The sequence below is a fragment of the Dipodomys ordii genome, unplaced genomic scaffold (genome assembly GCF_000151885.1).
Source record: "Dipodomys ordii isolate 6190 unplaced genomic scaffold, Dord_2.0 Scaffold94, whole genome shotgun sequence".
In the NCBI taxonomy this organism is placed as follows: domain Eukaryota; kingdom Metazoa; phylum Chordata; class Mammalia; order Rodentia; family Heteromyidae; genus Dipodomys; species Dipodomys ordii.
Window position 1 is genome coordinate 3,001,830 of NW_012267310.1, and position 15,266 is coordinate 3,017,095.

The window sequence follows — 15,266 nt, forward strand, 5'->3', positions numbered from 1 at the left end:
TCACTATTGGGGAATGATATGACCACATAGGTAGAAAAGCAAAAACACTCCACTAAAAGCTATTAGAAACAGCCAATGAATTCAGCAAATTTGCAGAATGTAAAACAAACATATAAAAATTAATAGTGTTGCTGGGCGCTGGTGGCTCTTGCCTGTAATCCTAACTACTCAAGAGGCCGAGATCTGAGGATCTCAGTTCAAAGCTAGCTGGGTAGTCTGTGAGACTCCTATCTCCAATAAACCACTAGAAAACCAGAAGTGGCACTGTGGCTCCAGTGGTAAAGTGCTAGCCTTGAGCTGAAGAGCTGAGGGACAGCACCCAGGCCCAGAATCAAGCCCCTCAACCAAAAAAAAATTAGTAGTGCTATTATATGCAGCACCGCTAATCAGAATTATCTAAAATGGAAGCCAAGAAAGCAATTGCATTTGACACAGCAACAAAAAAGTGAAATATCTGAGAAGAGATTTAACCAAATAGGTGAAAATTCTCTACAACTAAAATTATAAAACATGGTTGAAAGAAATCGTGGAGGACACAAAACAGTGGAAACACATCCAGTGTTTGGGAACTGTATTTATTAATTCTGTTAAAATGTCAATATTCTGTAAAGTAAGCTACAAATTCCAGCAGTTCTTACCAAAATATCCTTGACATTTATCATAGTACTGTCAAAAATTCTAAAATTTATAGGGAACCACAAAAACTCCAAATAGCCAAAATATCTAGAACAACAAAAAATTAAAATTAATAATAATACAGGAGTCATGACATGATCTTACTTAAAAAAATCCTACAAAGCCATAGTATTCAAATCAGTATGATTCTGGCATTACAACTGATACACAGATCAACAGAACACAAAAAACATCCTAGCAGTATTCCAGATATCTACAGCTCTGCAGCTGGCTGTAGATATCTTTTGACAACAATGCCAACCAGACACATTAGAAAAAGACAGTCTTAACAAAGGAGGAGGCTACAATACTTGATAAGAAATGTACTCATTATCTTGCCCATGTAATTGTAACCCCTCTGTACAGTATTTTCACAATAAAAAAATTTTAAAAGACAGTCTTTTCAATACATGGTGTTTAGAAGATTGCATATCAAAATGCAGAAGAATGAAACTAGATACCTCTCTCTTACCAGTTATAAAAAGCAACTCAAATGGCTTAAACAGCTGAAATGTAAATCCTGAAAGTTCCACAAGAAATCCTAGGGGAAATGTTTCAGCACAAGGAATAGGCAAGGATCTTTTGGACAAGATCCTAAAAGCATAGAAAACAAAAGCAAAAATAGACAAGTGGAATTATTGCAAAGTTTGGACCAAAATGTTTTTTGAAAATCTTCGTCCCTAATTAGAATCTTATTATTGAACAAACGAGAACTTGGGTCGTTTGTAATGCATGCCATTGGCATTTGGCATCTGAGCATGGTGCAGAACGAGGAATCAGAGCTTCTTGTCTGTTCCAGGTTCTTTTTCTTTTAATCTCAGGAATGAGGGAATGTCTGAAGAACGTGAGCAGGTTGGAAATCTATGGGAAAGTGTGTTATGATTGTATAACAAAAACAACTCAAGAGGCTGAGATCTCAGGATGGTGGTTCAAAGCCAGCCCTGGAAGAAAAGTCCATGAGACTTATCTCCAATTATTTTCCAAAACACAAAAGTGGAGCTGTGGCTCAATTGGTAAGGCACTAACTAGCCTTGGGCAAAAGAGCTCAGGAACAGCACCCAGGACCTGAGTACAAGCCCCAAAACTAGCACACACACAAAAAAGGCTTTGTGGATACCCTCTAGAGAACACACTGCTAGGTCACACCACTCTTACAAATGACTGAGTGGGATCATCTCAAACCGTGTGTTTTAGAGCACATGCAAATTCTTTGAATCTTACCATTAACAACTTCAGAATCAGCTTACAGCTGGTAATTTCCATGGAGTAGTGACTGTTTGTGGGAAATAAAGAAGAAAGGTAGCTTTAGTGGTTTTTTTTCCTTTTTCTGCTGAATCCAAAGTAATCCTAGTTACTTCTAGGTACTGTATAGAAAATACAGCTAGATTCAAGGAAATATGTCTGGCATTAATAATTCAGAGGAAGTGATGGATAGTCAAGTGTTTGAGAGAGGCTGAATTAAACTTTGAAAATATAAAAGTTGAAAGGTAAAATGTTGAAAATTTTCTTAGCCATTTAAAAATTCATACAAGTCAGTAGTTTTATACCAGCATATGGTGTACAAATTCCAAAAATTACATGTTTGTGCCTAATTCCAAACAATGGACTTGAGTAAAAAATTGGATAGGGCACAAATACTAGAAATTTATATAAAGAATAATGTATTCTAGCAGAAGCAATAAGTGATTCTAAAATATTAATCTTTTTTATATCACCAACCCAAACCCCATGTAACAGTAAGTACGGCTGTATTTCTTTTTGTTGTTTTAAATGGTACAATAGATTTGCAGTATGATATGCTTTTGCCCAGAAATTAGGAAGAAAGGAGGATCACAAAGAAGATTAAAATAAGCAGAAGGAAACATTTCTCACTTCATAACAGCAGAAGACAGGCAGTTCATTCTTACTAGAGTCTGACCCAAGTAAGTTTTCTTAATTTGGAAGTACATTTTAGGCTGTTTGTACATTTATATTTATTTCTCAGCGGTATTTCTTTCAAGTCAATATTAATAGAAGGGATTGCTCGGTTTGGGAAAGGTAATATTGGAAGGAAACAAACAGTCCAGGAAGCAGGGAAATGGTTACAAGAATTAAATATCCACTGTCACATCTCCTAGTGGTGTACAATACATGAACATAAACACGCAGAGGTCAACTTGGATAACATGGAACCCATTCGTATTCATTAAATGAATATCCTTCCTCCTCAAATGTGAAAGTATTTGGCTTTCTGTGAGTAAGAAAACTAATTCTAGAAAGACTTTTCTCATGACAATGATTGGCACAAATGGAACATGATAGGTTCACATCTCTTCTCAGAAAATCCTAGTATTTAAGATTACACAGTGCTTGAAATTCAGGCACGTTAAGCCTATTATAAAAGACTCTACTGGGGCTGGGAAGGTGGCTCAGTGGTGGAGTGCTTGCCTTGCATGCATGAGGCCCTGGGTTCCATTTCTCAGTGCCTCATAAGCAGACATGCCAGAAGTGGCACTGTGGCTCAAGTGGTAGAGAGCTAGCCTTGAGCTGAAGAGCTGAGGGACAGCACCCAGGTCCCAAAGTTCTGGCCCCAGAGTGACTCCCCCCCGCAAAAAAAGATTCTTCTGGAGATAATCCTTTTTTGACAATGCTTTTAGATTAAATAAGCCCATTTCACTTACCTTCTCAAATAATGGATATTTGAGCTTTCACTTAGATCCATTTCACTCATCTTTAGCTCATATACTGCTATAGAACCTTTGTTATCACTCCCAAAGATTCAATTTTATATTCTCTAAACTCAAAATCACCACTCACTAGATATTTCTCTTTCTTTGTTTTCACTTAACCTGGGCTTGTTCCTTTTCTCTTATCCTGACATCCATTCCCTCTCTTTTCCCATTGTACTTCACTCTAGTCTGATTTCACTCTTGATCCTATAGTGCATGATCAGAGAGTCTAGACTCAGTGTGCTGAATATAGAATATCTTGCATTTACCTCTATCAAACCATTTCTCACCTTTCTTCACCTTGTTCTATTCCCATTGGATATGGTCAATGGGAAACATTGACACAACACTATTGGGAACAACTGGGAGTGTGGTACTAATTATTGAAGCTCCATATCCATCAAGTCACCAGACGTTAGTTGTGTCCCAACATCTTCTAAAAGATGTCTCATATGTTTCCTCTATGGAATCCAGTAAATAACTGTGTAGTTGGACCTTAGCAGAGGTTGCACCTGCTCCCCAGTGTTGCTTGCTAGCCTTAGTATACTATATTCAGTCTTTTCTGATTTTCCTATATTGTCCACAACCTTATACATATACATAATCATTCTTTTCACTAAACTCTTGAAGTCACCAGGTTTTGTAGTGCCAACTGTTTCATGAGAACATCATGACTGATGGAAACTGCATTGTCCCAAAGTTTTCACCCTTCTGATTCCTTGCCACTCTTACCTTGTCAATCCACTTTGCATGTGGGTGAGATCTGTCATTTGCATCTAATCAATAAATTTGATAAAGGCGATGGAACTATGACTCCAACGATGATGTCAATTTATAAGACTCCATCTTGCTTGAAGTCTCTCTCCCTCTCTCTCTCTTCTTCCTCTTGCTTTTCATTCTTCTTCTCAACTTCTCTCTCTCTCTCACTCTGAAGAAGAAAGCAATGATTTTGTGAACTACTAAGAGAACCATGTATAGGTCCAAAGAGCAAATGATTGTGAGCAGTATGGTAGAGTGGAGGGATTTTGATTTACACCTACAAGGAAATGCATTCTGCCAACAACTGAGATCAGAATTGGATCTCTTCTAGGTCAGCCTTCAGGTTAGATTTGAGGCCTGATGTCTTAAATGCACCAGGTTAAACAATGAAGGAGTAACCTCACATAAGCCATACAGAAAACCCTTACCAGAAATACAATAGAATATTATTAATGTGTTCTTTATTTTTGTCAATCACGGGTTTTGAACTCAGGGCCTGGGCACTGTCCCCAGGCTCTTTTTGCTCAAGGCTAGCACTCTAAGTCTTGAGTAACAGCACTACTTCCAGTTTTGAGTGGTTAATTGGAGATAAGTGTCTCTCGGGGACTTTTCTGCCTGAGCTGGCTTTGAACCACAATCCTCAGGTCTCATCCTTGTGAGTAGCTAGGATTACAGGTGTGAGCCATCGGTGACTGGCTTTCTGTGATCTTTTAAGTGGCAATATAATGGTTGTTAAATACCAAGAAAAATGAATATGTGATACTCATTCTTGGAATAGCCCCTTAGAGGTAGTATAGTCTCCTAGTCCCTAGTAATAGGCCAAGGATAATTTCTACTGAATAATCAAGAGAGTGCTGACTGAAACCAGTTCTCACATATGTCATATAATTTTAGCTAAATCTTCAATAATTGTTCATGTCTTATTGATTCTCATTAGTATCCTTAAAGATATTCTAAACCTTTTCCTGATTGTTGAATCCTCCCCTAGCTTCCTTACCCTCATCTTCTTACAGAGCCTCTTGAGATTCTATTAGTAACAAAATATAGGAATGGAAACGCTCATTTTGTCCAAATCAAATAAAAGAGGTAGAGTAGCCTTAGGTTTGAGTTTTGTCATGACTATCTCAGAGTTAATCAATGAGCTCACATGTGCCAAATTCTTTAGTCTAGGGACAAGGCTGGGCACATAGATCAGTATGTTCAAGACTCCATGTTTCATCCCCAGTACTACAAAATGAGAAATAGCTGCGAGGATTCCTGTGAAATCTTTGCAGCATTTTCTCAATAATCTCTTCTTTTTAGTTATTCTCTTTCCTTGGCATTCCTAGCCCTACACTATTTTGCCAAAAATTTACTCTTTCACCCATGTTCTTGATATTGTTCTGGCTTATTAAATCAATGTGATAGTAATCACCACTTCCCAGTATCCAATTTTGTTCTCCTTCTGGTGTTCTGGCTTATGTGACTTAAGATAGAAGCATAGTTTGGCTCTTTGAGGCAACATATGTGGGAAAGGTATCTTGGAGTATTGTTGAGCTTGCATGAGACTTTGAAAAATTGAGAAATACATTTTTCTTGGATTAAATCATTGACATGGCTCTGCTTCACGTTACTACAACCTGGCCTATCTTGTCTGACTCACTGATCATGACTTCTACTTCTTTTTCAGTATTCTTTCTTTCACATGATATTCATATCCTTGTGGATGCCATTCATCCCTCAAGTTCCACTATTACACCCATGGCCAAATGTTCCAGATGAACAAATTAGGGCAGACCCTTCAAGGACTTCAAAATTTGCATTTCTACTTGCTGATGTCCTTCTGAAACATGAAAAAGGATCAAAACCAAATCCATGTTCATTCTTTCAAACTCAGGGTTACCTGGTGATACAACTATTAAAATTGTGCACATGGGAAAATGGAATGACTCCTCCACATATGCCATCATATGATATTCTCTTCAATCCCATCTAGATTTCTGTCCTTCCACTTCTTTCCTGCCTTCAATCTTACCCCCTTAAAATCATCTTTGTTTGGCCTCTCACTTGATCTCAGTCATGTGCTTCTTGAGAGATGAAGGCATTCATTCACTTTCAGCATTGCACTGGCTTCATCTTCTTAAGGACACCAAGGACTTACACAATAAACATGTTGCATTTTAGGATGTTGGATTTTCCTTCTACGATAACACTAGTCATCATTCTAGCCTTAGAAACTTGGTTTATTCATTTTGGTTAAATTGTAGTTTGAGGTTTAAGTGCCATTGCTACGAAGTATCGACCCTCACGCTGCAACTGTTTCCTTGTCATGTGCTTCCTGAAGTTTTTACTTATCTCCCACAGTGTTAACTATTCCTATTCATCTCATGCTGTAGTTTTGATGCTTCTTTTGAATTCCTTCCTACCACTGGATGGTTGATCTATGTGAATAACCCTCATACACTTCAAACTCAAGATGTTCAAAGCAGAACTTGTCTCTAAACTTTCTTCTACACTAATAACTTTAGCATTTGATAGATTCTCAAGTAGAAGAGTTAGATTTTTGGACACAAATCTCCTATTTGCCCAGACTGTTTCACTACTATATCTCACTAGTTTTATCTCATAAAAATGATTTCACACTTCTCCTCTACCATCACTATTTCCTATCAATACCATTCCTTTTCAGGCCATTTTCTTTACTACAATAATCTCCAAGTAGCCTTCATGCCTCCGATCTTATTTCCTTTCATTCTTTCCTTCCACTTTAGTCAGAGGCCTATGGGTATGTCTTTAGTTAGAGCTCCTCACTCCATTCCCATGAGATAAAACACAAACTTCTTAACAAGGAAGAAATGGCTCTGTATTGATGAGGCCCTAGTAACCTCTGTGTTCTCATCTCCAGCCTCTTATCTGGTTGTATTACTCACAGATACTTTTATCTGTGAGTAATGCTTACAGATGCTGGTTGCTAATCTTCCCCCAAACCCTCACTCTTTACATTAACACACTCAAAAGCATTCTTTATCTCCTTTTCGCCTATCTGATGGAACCTTTGGCATTCAAGATCCTTCATGTCAGTTCCAAGATTTCGCCACCCAATGATGAGAAGTTTAGTAAATGGCTCCAAATAAAGCACTGTTGGGGTCAGAATTTCTTGAGTGATATATCTCTGGACGTAGAAATCAAGCACACATGTATGAGACTACAAGTGACTCCAACTATGGGCTGGAAAAGAGTCCTATATGGCTGGGAAGCCTACCTACTGACAATACAAGTGTGTTCACACATATAACTCATACATATTTTGTAACAGATGATTTTACAATAAGTAAGTCAAAGCTAGGGAAGTTTAATACCCTCCCGAGTTACAAAACTTGTAAATGTCCAAGACAAGTTTCAGTACTAGGCCTCTTTCATTCCAGAGCCCTATTTATTTCCAATGTACAAAACTGCTTTGTAATACTTCTACTCTGAATGCTTTTCTGTGAAAATCATACTCAGACTTCTGATTCCTGGCTTGAGTACCCATTCTAGCATGCACTCCTGTTATGATATGCTGTCTTATCTCCAGAACTGTGAACCAAAATAAATCTCTATTTTTTATAAGTAGCCCATGTCAAGTATGTTGTTGTATATATAGCCCATGTCAAGTATGTTGTTGTATATATAGCTAATATTGTATATATGTAGAGAAAGAGAACCCTATTCACTCAGAACTATTCTGTGAAAGTGGGAATGTTCTATATGGGTATTATGTAGTACAGGATCTACATGTGGCTATTGAGCATTTGAAGTGTATAGTCACACCAAGCAACTGGACTTAAATTTAGCCACATGTGGCTGGTTGATCCACAGCACGAGATCTTTGTCATTCAAGAGTGGTCAATCAGCATTGGCATCACCTGGGAGCTTATTAGATATGTGGAATGTCAGACATAGCCTCAGGCCTGCTAAATCAAGATCCATAACAAGCTCTCCAGGTGATTCATATGCAAATTCAAGTATGAAAAACACTTCTCTAGAGCATCTGTTAGTAATAGTTATAGTTTTTTTAAAAAACTTTATATTTGTATAAAGTTTTATAACACAAGAAACTAAAGGGAAAGAAATATCTTATTCAGATATCTAAGTAACCAATGCATAGAACCTTATAATTAAAAAATACTTCAATCAGTGCCTATTATTAAGAGGATATTTCTGAGTGAACAGAGTTCTCTTTCTCTACACATATACAATAAATACATGTGTATATATATATATGTATGTATATGTATATACTTCTATCTGTCTATGTCACATATGTTAGCTTTGTATAGCTACAACAATGTATCTGATGCAGGCTACTTATGAACTAGAGATTTATTTTGGTTCACAGTTCTGGAGGCTCAAGTACAAAGTAAGACAGCATATCATAACAGGAGTATGTGCTAGAATGGGTATTCCCATCTCAAGCCAGGAATCAGAAAGAGAAGGATAGGCTGGCATTTCACCATGTGTTACAGAGCATTCCTCCACTTGTTCTACTTAAAGTCCACAGAGCATCCCAGCAGTTCCACCCTGAGGACCAAGCCTTTAACATATATGCCTTTGGGGGACATTAGCTATACCACAGCAATATAGATTGATTAAGGTCTTTGAGACTTGTCCCCAGTGTGTTCAATAAGTAAATAAATTTTCACTAATGCTTGGGACATGCAAGGAATCATCTTCTAGGGGCAAGATATACAGTAGCTAACAAAACATAATTCCTGTCCATGTGGAGCTTAGAAATAAGGAAAAGAGAGCAAATATTCATGTCTAAATAGTATTATTTTTCAAAGCACAGGCAACAGCCTTGTACAGGTAAACAATACCTGTATTGTATTACCAAGTTTCGCTTAAGTAAAAAAATTAAACTGGGGATTATATATTCAGTTCAGGGGTAATTTTGATCCCCAATATTTAGTAATGTTTGGAGACATTTTTGCTTGTTGAATTGGGAGGAAGTGTTTGTTACCAGAATCTAGTGGGTATAGACCAGAATGCTGGCAAACATACTTTAATGTACAAGACACACCCCTAGAACCATAGAAGGAGATTGCAAAGTATTTGTTAACTCTGTTCTTTTTCTGTTAATATTCATTTGTTTTTTCCATTAGTAGTTCACCTAGTTTCTTATCAGAGAATAAACTACAGTGCGGTTCATTTTAGCTCTACACATAAAGAACACTCAGTCAACACTGCTTTGCCAGATGGTTAGTGGGACAGTTCTGGTGCACTGTAGTGCACTGTTCTCCTAGGACCTGTCTCACCACTACATGAAGTTCAGTCCTATAAAATGATCTATAACTGTAAGCATGGTCTTTGACTACCAGCTCTTCCAAAAGCGCTCTTTCTGTTATCAACTTATAAAAAGACTTGGGGGAACTTTAAATGCTTATCTCTGAGTGAAAGAAGCCAGTCCTAAAAGGCTTCAGACAATATGATTCCAGTTATATGACAGTCTAGAAAAGAAAACTAGAGACAGTAGAAAAATCAATGATTGCCAGGTGTTGGGGAGTGGGAAGAAAGGATAGCTAACCACAGAGGATTTTTAAGGCAGTGGAAATACTCTATGATACAATAATAGTGGATACATGTCATAATACATTTGTCCAAACTAACAGGAAATATACCACCAACAGTGAATCCTAATGTAAATTATGGATTCTGAATGATAATGATGTGTCATCGTAGTTCATCAGTTATAACAAATGTACCACTGGTATGGGATGTTGATACAGGAGAAGCTATTCATGTCTAGTGGAAGCAAGTATATGGGAAACATCTGTGCTTCTCAAATTCACTGTGAACTTAAAACTGCTCTAAAAATGGAAGTCTAATAGGAAAAAAAGTGTTCCTTCAGAGAGCTTACTTCAAAGTCAAAACTGTACTCAGATAATGAGATTATGCAACAGAACTTCCCATGGTTTCTATCAACAAAAGTGTGTGATAGACCAGCAACTTCAATTGCTAAGGGGACCACATTTGGATTATAGTAAATGTTTATCAATTATCACCATCTGAAAATAGGCAAAGTCCTTGAATAAATTGTAACATACTTGGTTAAAGTAAAATTAGGGCACAGAAAAATGGTAATGATTTTCCTTTGATAGAATAAAAAAAGTTGTCCTTCAACTGTTTCCATTTTTGCCATTTTGCAAACCTTGTGATGTCTAGTTCTAGTACCCAGCTATTATAATCCAGTTTTTCATAATTTACTCACATATTTATAGAGTACTTAATGTGAACTCAACCCTGGAGATATGATGGAAAGGATACAAATCTTCTTTGTTTCAATTATCCAGAAAATGCCTCTGAGCAATAGGATAGAATGGAAAAGGTGAACTGTATGTAGTCCATTAAGAGATGGTCTTGTTTAGTATTTTCTCCTTCAAGAGAAATTTCTCAATAAAGTTGTTTTTATGAACCACAGTTTTAAGAGAGTGTATATTGTGATGATTTAAAATAGTTTCTTGACAAAGATTCCTACTTTATCCAGACTTTACAGACAGGTCAGCAAAGGTATTAGAGGGAAGATTGAATTGCTATTCTAAAAGTAGATTTAATGCTCCTTTACTAAAATTTCACCTAATTTTCCAATTTTTAAGCTGGACATTGCTGTCCCCTGTAGTCACAGTAATCACCATAATTTTAAAGAATGTAGCCCCTAATGGCTTAAAATAATAAAAAGCTCTCAAACAATATCTTTTCTTCTACTATTTAATACAGCTACTACTCTTTTATATTATAGTTTTTGTCTTCAATGCTACTTGTGGAGTAGCATAAGATTAGCTACTTCTTCTTTATTACCCTGAACCCAATAATTCATATTACCACCTAAAAGAAGATGCAAACAGAGTATAACAATATAAGGAAAATCTGCTATGGTAAAGCAGGGCTTATCACAGAAATGCAGAAATTATAAAATAGGACATGCAGTAATATAATTATGTGTTAATACAATAGCTTCAAAAAGTATTTGCTAAAATAGCACATTTAAAGAAACTTTAAAAAACAATCAAAAGCTTTCCTATTAATATATATAATTGTCCTTATCATAAACATGTTATCATTATAGCCAATACTAAATCTCCAGAGGTATATTTTTGCCATAAACTCAAGAACAATAGAAAATATCTATGTTCATTTTTGTATGGTAGCATTTTGGAAATTGTTATTAATGCAGTACATCATGTGAAAGAAATGAAGAGTCAGAAATTTATACACAAAATATTATTTTGTGGTGACATGATATACCTAGAAACCCAAGGCATTCAGCTAAAAGTAATAGCTAGTATAATGAAAGTTTAATTATGGGAAATGATACAATAATCAGAAGTCAGTAATAGTCTATGCATTCATTTTAAAGAAGTAAAACATAATTTCACAAAGATCCATTCAATAGAAATATAATACTTTCAAAAGGAAGGACTAAAGACAACAAAAGATGTGTAGGAGTTGAATACATAAAATTGCAAAAATTGGAAAGAAGATCTAAATAAATGGTAAATGGTTTCATATTATAAGATGGCATGAGAGAATTTTTTCTCCTTTTTGTCTCTAATGTATGTTTTGGATAGCATAGATTTCAATTCTTCTTGTTTTCTGGAGGCTGATTATTTTATTCTGAAGGTTAACCACAAGAACAAATAGTTAACCTTTATAAATATACATTTGGAAACAAGCATCTTTACAAAAGAATAAAAAATTCCAGAAGAGAATATCAGTAAACACAGAAGACCCTATAATCATTTTAATCACAATTTAAAATTTTTATTTACATGCTTTTCAAAAAGATATTTAACTGTTTTACATAGAATTACCATATAACTCATCAACTAAATTTCTACACACACACTCAAATGTGTTGAAGAGCAGGAACTTGAACAGATGCTTGCATACCAATGTTCACACCAGTGTGACTCACAATGACCAAAAAATAAAACAACCCATTGAAAGTCTAGTGGATTAACAACCTCTGATAAATTATATACAAATAGAATAATACTCAGCTTTAAAAAGGAATGAAATTTGTTTTTGGTGGGGAGGGTTCGGTCGTGGGGCCTGAACTCTGGACCTGGGTGCTGTCCCTCAGCTTTTCAGCTCAAGGCTAGTGCTCTATCACTTGATCCACACACCACTTCCAGCTTTTTCTGCTTATGTGGTACTGAGGAATCGAACTCAGGGCCTCAGGCATGCAGAGCAAGCACTCTACCACTGAGCCACCTTCCCAGCCCAAAGAATGAAATTTTGATGTGTGTTAAAATATAGGTCTATTGTAGGACTATTTGGGAAGCAGAGATGGGCAGTTTGTGGTCCAATGCTGACTTGGGGAATAGGTTGATAACCTATCAGAAATATAATGTCAAAGCAAAAAGGGATAGGAGCATGGCTCAAGTGATAGAGCACTCACTTATCAAGCCAAGGTCCAGTTTAATCTCAGTACTGCCAAAATTCAAAACAAAGCAAAAACCATAGGTGAATCTGTAAAATGGTATGTTAAGTGAAATAAACTAGACACAAAGGGACAAATAGTTCATATTTCTGCTTGTATTAAGTATCTACATTAGGGAAATTCATAAAAACAGAAAATGGGGATAGAAAGTTAGGAGGAATGGGTAGAAAGCTTCAGTTTGGAATGAAGTTTTGGAGATGAATGGTAGCGATGGTCTCTCAATGTGCCACTTCCCCTCCACAAAGCATACCAACATCAAATACAGTGAAAACAGGGCTTATATTGAGGGGGAGGGACATACAAAGCAAAAAAGAAATCATCTTGTAAATATGTTAGAAACAATTGCAAGAAAGGAAAAAACATTTGAATCGTTATCTTGGGGTTCATTTTGCCTAACATCAACTTATCTGACAGTTTCTGTTTGTCTCAGACTTATACTAGTTATTGCAAATAAGGGAAATCATGGGAGGGGAAGGAAAAAAACCAAATTGTTTAAATAGGGATACAGGTGGACCCATTGCAACAATGAGATGTACAAGTCGTTATGTCGAAAAACAAACTTTACAACTTTGGCGCAGGGGGGGGGGCGAGGGGGGGAAGGGAGATGGGAAGGGATGGGAAGGGGAAACAAAGGAGGAGGCAACAATGCTTGACAAGAAATGTACTCATTACCTTGCTCATGTAATTGTAACCCCTCTGTACAGTATTTTCACAATAAAAAAATTGATTCTGGAAAAAAAAAAGAATGTGCCACTTATTACACTTGAAAATGGGTGAGATGGCAAAATTTATATTTAGTATATTTTCTTACAAAAATATAACAATATATTATAACAGTACACAGAAACACACTCATATACACAAAGACCAGGAGAGAGAAATATATACCATAGTGAAGTTTCTATTGTATATTTATATGCATATATGTATATGTGAATATAATGCATATGCATTGTCTATGTATATTTATTATATGATATGATATTCAGTCTAAGGCAAACAGAAATAAGTTAAAGATGTATAATATAAAACTAAAACAATTAGTAAAATAAAAAAATCAGTTGTAAGACAAAAATCCAACAAAGGAGATAACACAGAATAAAAATATTAAAATAATTCAAAAGAAGGCAGAAAAAAAAGAATAAATAAGTGAGGAAGTGGTGCTGTAGCTCAAGTGGTAGAGCGCTTGCCTTGAGCTGAAGAGCTGAGGGACAGCGCCCAGGCCCAGAGTTCAAGCCCCACGACCGACAAAAAAAAAAAAAAAAGAATAAATAAGTGAAAAAGAACAAAAAATAGTGAGATGAGAGGCTTTTACCTAACCATAGTGATGATTATATTGAATATAAATATTCTAATTGCCCTAGCTAAAATTTAGAGTTTGTTAGAGAGGGAAAAAGGGAACATCCTATACGAAACATATTGTAAAGATAAAAACACAAATAAGTGAAGAGGGAAGGAATGGAAAAGTATGTCGTGCTAATTCTAATGAAATAAAGCTTGAGTAACTGCATTACTATCAAAGATTTCAGAGTAAAGAATATTGCCAGAAAAATGTGATTATTGTATAGTGATGTCAAGGTTAACTCATTAAGAAAACCTAACAATTATATATGTATATAGGGCAAATATATATGACTGATGTTAAATCAGTCAATAAAATATGCTTAAAATCATTAGATATTTGAGAAATTTAAACTAAAATCACAATGTGATTGCTATTATATGCCTATTAGAATGGAAAAAACTCCAAATGTTAATGAGGTTGTGGAAGAACAGATTATTTTTTAGCAGCCAAAAACTTTAAATGAACCCAGTATCTACCAAGAGATGAATGGATATAGGTGAGTATTCATATAAGACATGTCAGCTCAGCGATTAGATAAATGAACTATTGATATGCACTGCATCATTGATAAATCTCAAAATATTTAGGCTGAGGAAAATAAATAAAAACAAAAGGGAACATTTCACGTGACTTCTATCCATACAGAATTTTAAAAACTTCACTCTAACTTAGAGTGGCTAGTGGTTGCCTGAGGATGGGAGGGAAACACTGTGAAAGGAAAAGGAGAGAAGGCATACAATGAATTACTAGAAAATTTAGGGAAATTGATGGATGTAATCACACTACTTTGATTATAAATAGATACATTTTAAATAGGTGTAACTTATATGTTAAATGTCCATCAACAAAACTATTGCAGTATATATGATATATTGTATATAAATTTGAAACTAAAAAGTCCTTTCATGCTTTTAACACAGGAAAGAGATAACTAAAATGAAGACAATTCATTAGTCAATAGGCAACAATAAAATGAACATATGTATCACACTAATTATGAAGAATTTTATGTAAACTAATATAAACAAAAGCACAAATCTCCATAAACAAGATGGAAAGAAATTGAATTGTATGGATTATTTATCAAAAGTTTTACAGTAAGTGCAAGAGATATAAAATAGTTCCAAAGGAAAAGATAGCCGAATAGTTTTATATATGCTTTACAAAACAAAGTAAGCGTCAATCTAGGAAAATATTGCCATAAAGACATAAAGAGTCCAAACAATGGGCTATGAACAAGAAAAAAGTGAACAGCAATTTACAAAAGAAGAAGATCATCAAGTAAATGTATGCATCATAAAAACTTATAACTTCTTTCACC